Source organism: Anopheles nili, chromosome X, assembly GCF_943737925.1.
Source record: "Anopheles nili chromosome X, idAnoNiliSN_F5_01, whole genome shotgun sequence".
Classification (NCBI taxonomy): domain Eukaryota; kingdom Metazoa; phylum Arthropoda; class Insecta; order Diptera; family Culicidae; genus Anopheles; species Anopheles nili.
In genome coordinates this window covers 6,930,566-6,939,881 of record NC_071293.1, presented here as the reverse complement: position 1 = coordinate 6,939,881, position 9,316 = coordinate 6,930,566, and positions in this window count along the sequence as shown.

The following is a 9,316-nucleotide window of genomic DNA, read 5'->3' as shown; positions in this document are numbered from 1 at the left end:
AAGCCACGCCGCTCATCGTAGCCGCGCGCGCTTACACTGCCAGACAAAAGATTCGCACTTTCGCTGCGCGCCACACTTCCGGTATCCATTAACCATCGGGCGGGCGTGCATTCTCGCGGCCATTTTCGGTGCCCGTCCGAGGGCACACTTCCGGTCGGGCGCAAACCGGGTCATCAATCAACGAAGTGCGAATGTCGGTTGGTCCTTTAAGGGTGGGTTTTGTGACGATTAATTTTGGCCCCGGTTCGTCCATTGTCAACCCGGGTGGAGTGTGGCCATATCCTGCCATGAGCTGTGCTTAGCTGAAGAGTGAAGGCGTTTGAAAACGCAACCCACGTGACGAGTGAGATTTTCGCCACCAATCGTGCGTCCTTCGAAACGCGATACCAACAAACGGTACGTCAATTGAGCTATTTGCTCTACTTCACGCCCTCACCGTGGAGTGCAGCGCGCCTGAAGTGCATTAAAAGCGCAATAGCAGCACGCGTTCGGGTGTTGTATGATAAATGGAGTGGTGTTTTGCGGCGAACAACGGCCGAGGGCACAGAGAAGAAACAAAAAAAAAAAAGGACACGCTATTACAAGTATTTTCAGTCATCCGCACGAACGATCCCTTTCGATGGGAATGAAATTGAAATTAATTCCTCTTTCTCGGCTCTGCGGTCTTGCGATCCTTTCGATGCGATAAACCCGTAACAATGCCGATCGTCAGGAGAAAAAAAAGGGGTTGCCCTTTTATCCCCGTCACGGTCAGTCGGCACAGTCCTTGGGAGTTGGAGTTTGAGGAGTTTAAGGACCAAGCCACAGAAAAAAACAACCTTTAAATTACTCTTCCCACCCAGGCGGGGGGGGGGCCCAGTCAATTATGAATTTTTCAATATTAATTACCAGCATCATTTCGCAGCCCACGGAATTACGCGCACAAATTGTCCCAGCTCGGGTTCGTCCCTTAGCCGCGTGCGCAGCTCACGCAACAACGCTGTTCTCGCATGCTTACCGAAACAAGCCGCTAATTACCACGTGGCGCTTGGCGTGCGCGCGAGAGCGCGTTCAATTCAAATGCAAATGTGACGGCTCCGAACGCTTAACCAATAAATAAAATATGCATAATTTTGACCCTCGCGCCTGCTGCACGCGCTACCGATGGCGGGGATCGCTCGCATATGCTCGCTAGCGTGACGAAAGCGCGAGTAGATTTATGGGACGCCATTTTCCGACGGGAGGAGCCGATCGATTCGGGCCGTAATTAACTCATACGCGTGGTGGTAGATTTATTCGCGCAAAGCGCCCAATCGCGCGAATTTTGGGTGCGGGATGTTTTATGCTAATTTTGGGTGGCCCAACAATGCACGCGGTGTTTGAGTTGCTGCCACCACGCTGGAGTGCCATGTGCCACTTGAACTCGCGTGTGGTTTGCTTCTTTTTTTTTATTTTATTCCACACAACCCTACGATTAGGTCAGACACGGGTGTCTACGAGCGTTCATGGCTCATAAATAAAGCAAATCCACATCAAGGGAAGTGTTTTCATTACTGAGTTTGCGTAAACCAAAACCGGAGGCAAAAAGGCACATGTGAGAGCAATTGATTTGTGGAGGAAAACAGTCAAATTGTGTCACGATAGCAGTTGATGTGTGTTTTGATAATAGAAGTGATGAAATGACGAAACAACTCGACACTTCATTCGGTTCACGACAGCAGAAACCCTTTCGGTTGAGCTGGAATCAATCTTGTACCAATTCATGCACACTTGCTTTATTTAATAATGGTCGGTTTGGTTTAACGGATGTTCGTTTACAATTTTCTCTGCTTTTTATGACATACTCAGCTGCAAATCCGCCAGAGGCGATTACAATCCACACAACTCCGTTGTACATAAATTACAAAATCCCCCACACCCAAACCGGGCATCATTTTATTCATTAACACGCTCGCGAAAACGACGCCAACGATTGCGTGAAATGGCGCATCGCAGTCGTGAGTAGCAATTCCTGACATCCCATCGCTTCGGTTAATCCGCCAACAAACGCTGATGGTTGGGTGTTCCATCACGACGATTCTTGCCGCAGGATAGAGACAGCAGGACAATCATGTGCACACTCAACCCCCGGCCGGCTGACGCGCTCACAAAGAGAGGGCCCCCATCGAAAAGGCGTCGAACCGGGTGCCAAGATGCGGGCATACACGTGTGAGTGCAACGTGCTAAAGGGTGTGGGTTTGGTTTTTAGTTTTAGTGGTTTTTTTTTTGCGCGGAAAACCACCATTCCAATACCCGACCCGTACGGGGTGGGTCGTAAAAATTGATTGGACTGCACATTAAAACTATCGCAGCGCGTGCCCGCGCCATCTTGCCCCGCGCGACAGGTTTATACCCCCCCAATCGGCTACTCGGTGAGTCATCTCAGCGTTAGCTCAGAAGCCGCGCGCGGCTTAGCGAGCTTGGAATGCCAAAAGCTCGGGCCAAAAGGATGCACACGATGATGTGCAACGCGCAACAAAGAAGCCCGGCTCGCGCCTGGTGGAGATTTATGGTCTTGGTGATCCTGGCCCAACGGGAGAATATCGGGCACACCATGCAAATGTAGTCGTTGTGCTGAGCGTGCGACAAACTGTTGCCGGTTCAACGCCGTGAAGACGGATCATAACTCGAAACGACTCCGGGCGAAGATTGACACCGATGAAGTTGAGCGACCGTGCCGACCCCGGCGTGGGAGCAGTAAAAAGCAGCAAAAGATTACATTGCACATCCCGGGGACATCTTCGGGACGTTCCACGAGGCGTTGGGAGGGTGTTGCTTATTGTTCGATTTTCTAGCGAGATGTGGACTTAAGTTCTCCCATCCGCCAGGCGTCTTTAACATCTCTCAACATCGTCCACGGGTGCAATAATGCGAACCAGCGCCCTTTTCCGTCGGTTCCGAAACCCTAACCCGGGACACCTGAAGTGTGAGGGCGTTCTTTGTGTTGTGCCGGTAGCGGCAAACTTCTGGAAACAAGCATTTCCTGACGTTTGCCTCCGCCTCGTTTTGTGCACCAACCACTAGCGCTTCTGCTCATCATCACCAGCGCCCATAATCACCGACCGTTGGAGGAAAATCCCCACGTCCACTGTGTGCAGGGAACGCTTACAATGAGCTGCAATAGCGAGCAGTAGCAGCGGTAGCATCAATATAAATTATCGTAAAAATTTATCACCAAACTTGCGAACGCGCACCATGACCGTTCCCTCTTTTATTAGTTCCCGTACTCTCGCACCGGGAAGCAGAAGTATGCTTAAAATTGGAACTTATGGAGACCGGCTTTGTGCGTGAGGGGAGTTTTGAAACCCATCGGTAAGGACATTGTAGTTGCCAACAAGTTCACACTGCCGACGGTCGGGAGTGACTTTGTTTCTCTACCTGCTTCCTGTTACTTTGGGTTTCTCGCTTAAGCTCATCTGTCAGGCTTGATGCTAGCCGTGTATAAACCTTGGGCAACCGAAAATCCAACCAAAAATCCTCTGCTAATTAGCATTTAGCGGTACGCCAAAAAACGCACCTTCCCGGTATGATGATGCCGCTCGTGACAGGTTCGCAATGCCACCCCTAGTGTACCCTTTTTTCTGCCCGCACACACACACACACACGCACGGATGTGCCTTCCCTTACGCAAAGTCCTTCGCACCATCGTGAAACCATCTGTTATGATTTCGCACAACAAAAACCTCGACACGGCCCGTCACCACGGCCACCGCCACTAAGCGCGAAGTCAAAAAGTGTGCACATATACACACCTCGGGGGTTCAATTCAATTTAAACGGGGTTGTCTCTGCCTCTCCCCTCCCCCTTTCGCCTTCTCCACCAAATCACTACCGGGTGGGAGGATTAGCGGCTCGAGGATTTCCACGTAAGGAACCCCCCTCCGTGCGTGAGCCTCGCGAAGAGATGAGCATTTTTAATTAGTTTCCATCCGCGCCCGCCGATTAGCGTGAGCTGAAGGGGGGAGGGGAGGGAAGGGGTGGGAAGGGGTGGGCCGGCCACGAGGGCGGGAATTACGGTGAACGGTTCGCTTCGATCAATCCGTCCGTGAAACGCGCCAACGCGCACCAGCTGCGCCCGAAAGGGCGGCAACACGCACGACAAACCCACCGGGCCGTGCTGTGTCTTTACCGTAATCCTTTGATAATTAATTTGAATATGAGAAGATTAGCCACCGGCTGCACCCGCGTCGGAGGTGAAAGAATGTCGCCGCCGTTAAAGCTGGTGGCGATGGAGAAAAAGGGATCGTGCCACACGCCCGCTAATTGACATCGGTATGGTGGCCGTGTAGGTGGCAGTACTGACGACATGCTGGCGTTCTTTTTGGCGGATGATCCTTGGTGTTAAATGGGAGCGCGATGACGCAACCTCATCGCAATCGCAGCTGCACTCGTGACTCGTCGGTCTCGGCAGGGTGCCCGTTAAGTAGCGAATCCAAGCAAATCACGACATGACCATCAAAACGCCCCTTTTTTTTGTTGTCTTCCTAAGGGAGAAGCACTAGAGCGAAACGCTTTGTTGTAGCGAAATGTGTTCGTGTCCTGGATGCGTTAGAAGGCAATCCTGAAAACCAACGCAAAGGTGCCTCCAAAATATACTCTGTTGATGCTTCATGAGGTACTTACGAAGTGTGGAGTAATTGTCATAAAGTACCAGAAGTTAAACTACTACACCTGGAGTGGTTTCATTTCCATAGCAAAGAATTCTAGATCTTCTGGACGAGTCATCAGTGCTAGAAAAATTGTCTACAATGTGAATTCTCAAACGCCCGAGAAGTAAGAAATATTGACATCTTTTTCTCACCTTTTGTGAGTTCCCTACCGTTCAAAAAACTTCCCAAAAAATCCAACATCAGACCCTCGATAGAACCAAATCCACAAAAGCGTTCCTCATCCGTAATAATGCGTAATTTTACAGCGTAAATCGCCCAATCACTCCCGAACGGCAACCTGCTGACTGGCAGGACTGCGGAACGTGTCGCGTCAATCCATCACATCAATCCACTCAGCTAGATGTCCCATCATCACCATTCCACCGATCCCCAACCAGCAATCGGTGCAATCACTGCCAGCAGGATACCCAACAGCGCCCTTCCGGCGTGGCGTGGATGTGATACGCATAAAAACAAAATCCTCTAATTAGTCCAAACACCCGCGTTGCAAATCCGGCACAAAACGAGCGATCTGTCTGGCTCCCGGGACCGATACGGCGACCGTGTACGGGCGTGTTCCCGTATCTGGATCTGGAAGCGCAGACGTTCCTTCAGTGGATGGCTCCAGCTCCCGAACATCGCTCGGGTGCAATAAGAGTAAACTTTGATGGGCTTCCCAGCTTCCGAACGCGCCTTAGCTGCGAATTAATCTCGGCTTATCGTCCCGTTCCAATCAGCGAAATCATTCAACTTCCTCCCTCAGGAGGATAGCGAATATTTTTTAATGGTTTTGTAAACCGTCCAACATTAAACGGTGCCCGGTGGCGGCACAAAGGCGCGATTAAAATCGCCCTGTTGCTCCGCACCCGGCGCCAGAACGGGCCGGATTCTGACAGTTCCCTTATTTATGGCCGACGAGTGACACTTTAACGACATTCGCTCCCCTGGCCCCGAGTGGACAGAGCACGGGCTCGAGTGGCCTAGTTGGCAGACGATAAAGAAAAAAACACACGCAACGCCATCGCATCCTCGCAAAACCGTGACGAACAGCCGCGGCCATTCGCCAAACTGATGATGATTTGTCGTCCGAATCCATTAGCGGGTTCGATTAGCCTCTCTGAAAACTGACACTCGGTTGGCGAGTGGCGTGTTGTGTGCGCGTTTAACCCCTTTTCTGGCGCCTGCCGACCGAGAGCACGCATCGCGCGGTGGAATATCCTCCCCAAAATCGAACCTGAAACACCAAAACGAGCTAAACTCGAATTAGAGAGCACGCACCGAATCGAACGGGGACAGGAAAAGGAGGAACAAAAAAGGAATAAAAGCGAACAACACCACTAAATCGTGTAACAATTCCATCTCGAAGCGTTCCACGCGAAAGGGTAAACGAACCGCGACGGAACCGCCAACCGTTCGCAACTGTGAAAAGTGCATTCAAGGGTAGAGGGAGAAAAAGAAAAAAAAAGACTCCTCCCGAAGGTCATTCGCCATGCCCGGGGGACGGTAAATGGAAGTGAATACAATAATCGAGAGAAAATATAAATTTTACAAGAAAGTTAACAGCTCCCATCCCACCGGGCGCGTTTCAGGGACGGTGCTGCAGTGATAGGAATGAAAGGAATGGAAGGAATGACAGGAATGGCAACAACAGCACAACATAACATCGTCTAATTCGATTGCTTCACACACGCACACGCGCTGAATGGAAGAAAAAAAAACCGCCAACAACAGCGAAATAAAAGCCGTGCAAAAATGTACAAAAAAAAAAGGTTACAACAACCCGCGGCTCGCTAAGGAACCGGGGGGGAAGTAACAGCAAAACAAACCTACAGAAAAGCGCACCAATAACAACAACAGCGGCGCGTACAAAACAATCACAAATTTGACAACTCAACCCCATCGAGCGGGCCGCCCAGCCATTATGGGTTTTCTCGATTGCGTTTGCGTGCGCAGCCCGGAATGGCACTTTAAACTGTTCAAATTGTTGTCACCTTTCCGCGGGCCTGTTATTATTGGGCTGCTGGCGCGTTTAACCCTTCGCAAAAAGACAAAAAAAGGTTGTTTTTTTCACTCTTTTCTATCGCCTCGCTTGTGCAATTTATCCGCACCCCGCGGCTTTATTGGTGCGGATTTTGGGTTTGGTCCGGTTTTTCCCCCTTTTTTTCCGGGCTTTCCCTTAATTCCACATACGGCTGCCGTGGTAAAAGCCTTTCCAGCCACCGATCGAGCATTTTAAAGTTTTTTTTTGCCCGTAAAGACATGCCTATTAACGCACGACCCAGAGCACGCCAACTGACACTCGTGGTGTTGTATTGATTTTTTCCTCCTTGCTGCTTTTATCGGTTCGCGAGATGGCGCGAGAAGAGAAGAGAAGAGAAAAAACGTCCCTTTCCCCCGGGTGGAAAGGTGTTCCGCTTGAGCTGAACCCACTTTGGGTGGGAAAGTGCTTCCAACCCCCGTACGGGGTGTGGCGCGAGAGTAACAACATAAATTCCATTCGACAACTGTCCTGACAACTATCGGGCTGTAGTTAACGTAGCGCAACATTAGCATTTTTCGGCGCAGCAGCGAGATTGAGCCCGCAGCCAAGTGGGGTGCAAAAAAAAAAAAAAAAGGAAACACCCCGCGAAAAAAAGGGATGTTTTTAGGGGTCGCTTTAAAGCGCAACCCTTCGCGAGCCGCAAAAGGGCTTTACCGGGAGCGCCACAACCGGCGATAGAGAGAAAACAATAAAAGTTAAGTCTCGGGCGCGCAAAGATCGCGCGGTGTCTGGTTTTCAGATTGATTTTTTGTTTATTGGTGTTTTATTGAATTTTAGTCTCGCTCGCATATGTCACGAAGAGTGCCGCATACGGGCAGCCGTTGGCACTCGTGTGCCTATTTCTAATTTTTAGCTGTTTTATATTTATTTTGGGCAGAATGTTCAACCACCTTTCGCCTCGAACCCATCGCCCGGTAGGTTCTTCGTCAATGTTCTTCGTCCTCGAGCACGAGCAGAGCGTAATCACCGAGCCGAACTTCCGGCAAAAGGATCTCCACTCAACAAGGCGGTTGATGGCCATCCTCCAGCACGATATGCTTTCATTAATAACCGCTCCAGGACACAATCGCCCTGGTAGGGGAGAAAGGTCAACCAGACGGCCATCACATAATTAGCCTTCGGGAGATTGCCTTTGTTTCGGGACATAAACATCCTGCGTCCGGCGTCCAAGAAACCTGACGGATGGAGCCGACCATCGGCAAGGATACGCTTGTTCCACCTCGCACATAACGATAAAGGAAGCAGGTAGTTGATTGCTTCTGCTCGAATGTCCTTACACGTCGCAAAACAATGCACCTACCCTTTTTGGGAGCTGAAATTGCGCATGGCTTTTTTTTTTTGTTGTTTTACTTCCACCCAACCCAACACGCTACTCCCGTTCGCGAGTCCTGCCACAACTGAGTGGAGGGATTTTCTTTCGTTTCCGTTTTTTTTTTTCTTCAAAGCGCTTTTTTGCTTTACCCGCCTCCTGACTCCTCAAACCCCGTTGGGTGCCCTTTTATTTCCCCATTTGACTTTCACGATGGTTATGATCTTTTTTTACGAGCCACGTTCCCTCTCTCGCAGCCCGGCCACATGGCAAAGATTGTCGTAAAAACCGAAGGAAAAGTTAATATTATCGTCGATAATTGTTATAGCTTTTGACATTTTTATCGGTCCGTCCGACGGTCAGGAAGGAGAGAGTGAGAGAGAGGGAGTGAGTGAGACAAAAGGAAGACCATCCCTAGGTTATGGTGGCGGAAGCTTTCTACAAGGTTTAGTATGTCATTGTTTGTCTCGACTTTGCTTTTTTTTTATCGCCTTCCGTTTGCCATTTCGCATCGTTTCGCCTCGGCTGTCACTTAGGCGACGGGACTACTCTTCTTCTTTACTTCCCTTAGTACGACTACATGTGTGTGATTGGAGATTTTGATAGATTCCGCACACAGCGGGATCTCTCGGGATGGGTGCGGCGTTGGTTTTAGTGTCGCTTAACAGGCGCCCTCTATCCCAGCGATGGCGTCTTCCCAGACACCCGGTGCCTGACAGGTGGAACTGCCAGAAGGGATGCCTGATTGTCGGCAATAGTGGCACTCCCGCGCTTGCAGAGACATAAACGTTCCACTTGGATCGCTTGAACGGGCAGAATGGTTGGCTTTATGTGCGGTTTCGGCTCGTAAATGCTTCTGGTCAGGTCCAGGTGCCCGGTCCGGTGTGTGCGCTTCAAATTGATACGCAAGCAAATTTCACGTCCACCGTTCGAAGATCTTCAAGCTGACCGTTATGGGTCGCCATTTTTAAATCGCGTCTAGCGCGTATGACGCAAAAACCGCTTAGTAGTCGGATGGAAGGTTACTTAAACGTCAAGTAGAGCGACGCGACGATTTAATGTCATGTCAGACACCGACGGATGGTTCCATTATGTGCCATTTCCGGTATTAGAACCGGTGAAGTTTTACAACCCTCTGAAGGCCCACCTCTTGGGAAGCTTTAAAATCTGCTCCACATCCCGCAACGAAAAAAAAAGGCCATAAATCAGTGCTCCGGAGCTTCAGACATGTTCCGCGATGGATAGTTCCGGGCGAATCATCCACCGAGTGAGAGCAATCAAGACTTCTTTCTTTTCCTTT